The sequence below is a fragment of the Rhagoletis pomonella genome, unplaced genomic scaffold (genome assembly GCF_013731165.1).
Source record: "Rhagoletis pomonella isolate Grant_MI unplaced genomic scaffold, Rhpom_1.0 Rhpom_scaffold_00008, whole genome shotgun sequence".
NCBI classification, from domain to species: Eukaryota; Metazoa; Arthropoda; class Insecta; order Diptera; family Tephritidae; genus Rhagoletis; species Rhagoletis pomonella.
The window spans coordinates 22,258,524-22,260,659 of NW_023458562.1; positions in this window are offsets into that span (position 1 = coordinate 22,258,524).

Sequence of the window (2,136 nt, forward strand, 5' to 3'; positions counted from 1 at the left end):
GCTGAAATTAGCATCAATAATTTTTTATTCGGTTACGTAGTTTCCGAGATATTAAACACATACGAAATAGAGAAGTTCAACTTTAACCTCTTTTATTGGTTTTACTTTTTTTGTAACAAATAGTTTTGGTATGGTTGAAATCAGCGTAAAAAGTTCTATCGATCCTCATTTCTTGGTTTTTTTTATAGCATAACGGTTGGTATTCTAAACTTATGTGTGTAACCGTTAAATCCCTTACGACCGGAACAGGCTAAATGGAACAAGAAAAATTAAACAAAAAAATGTCAAATTAAAGGCTGAGTTTCTTAAACACCCCAATGTGAACACTTGACTGTTGTTCATAAATACAAAACGGTAAACTCAAGTTTATGGCTCAATAAGAACGTAATTTTAACGAAAATGTGCGAAGTGTTATTTGTTTTTTCCTCGCTTTTATTAGCTTGGGATGTAACTATATAATAATGATGCGCCTAAAAGATGCAGCGATTTCCATTCTCAAGTTACGTTGCGATTTTTTAGTTTTTTAAACTATAATTTTATTCTTTATGTTTTCATTAGCAAATTAAAATCAAAAAATGACTAAAATTTTCAATCCAAGTAATTAATTAGCTAAGAGTTTATAAAAAAATTACATAAAGTGTAAAGAAACAACAGCGAAAAGTAATTATTTATGATATTGATAATTTGTATTATTTTGCAAACCCTCCGATAATTATATGCAGCTAACTACATACATACATACTTATATACTAGAAATATGCTTATTTATATATATATATATATAAAAAAAAACCAAGTGCTTTGTCTTCAGCTGCCTTTTTTGTATAAATACACACGTAAATATAAATGTATTTTCATTAGCAGCCAAAGAAATTAAGCTTGACAAAAATGCAAAAAATATTGTAAAACATTATGCAAATGTACTGAACCGAAGAACTAAAAACAGTTTTTAAAGTATATGTATGTACTCACTTGTATACACTTGTGGCCCGCAAACCCCACCATCACTTTTTTTAACTGAGATAGGATTTTGTAAATTAATAAAAAAAATATTTTTTTTTTCAGCTTTAAGCTTTGTACAAATGTAGTAAAACGCATCCAAATTTTAAACTTTTTAATCAAAATTTATACGAAAATTTCCGGTATGCAGTTTAATAGCCATTTAATTTTAGTATAAAAATGTGCAAGTTTGAAGTGCTCCTAAACTCTTTGGGGAATTCACATATTTTTGCGTCCGTAACCATAGTTGACCGCGAAAATAAGTTAACTTGTCTTTCTTCGCCGTCAACTATGTTAAGGGTCTTTCTTCACTGCAGTTGTTTTATGCGTATTTTTTCGCGGTCAACTTTTCGGCTCGCGCCTTATTCGTGTGTAGTGACGACGATATATTAAACAGCATTTCCAAAATATTCGCAAAAAAATATTTGTTAAACAGTTTGAAATTTTGATGAATTGCTTTAAAGTTTTTTTTTACAAAGTTTGAGACTTCTATTTATATAGTTTTTGATACAGTGTGAACTACATCGCACGTTTACTAATATAGAGATGTAACTCAAAATTTACGTTTTTGAAGATTTCATAAGACATTTAATAAGCTTGATAAGTAGAACATGTTCAGCCAAACAGGTGGCTATACTTTTCAAACATCGCAAAGATATGGGTCTTTTCAACTGTAATTTTGTATGCCAACTGTACGAATTGATCAAACTTTGATTGCGTTTTCCTACAAAATTGAAATTTTGAAATACTTCTGTATATTATTAAACGTGTGAAATGTATTACAATTTTTTGTTTATTCGATATTTTTTTTAAGTGGTGGTAAGGTTTGCGTGGCCCCTAGTGTACATACATACATATGCATATATAAATGCATCGATACAAGTATTCTAAAAATGGACCACATATTTATATAAAATTCAGTCATTTGTCTGCCTTACTTTGATGAAGCCAGCTATGCACAGGAAAAAATCTAAATTCAGTTAAGTCAGCGAGTCTATAGAGGCAATCATGATACAATAATTTTTAGAAGGTAGTTTCACTTCAAAATTTTTGACATAAACCGTGTCTGTGACCAAAAACGCAATGCGGCCACTGCTACGATATAGAACTTGGGGATTTTCGCTCGTTATTTTAGAT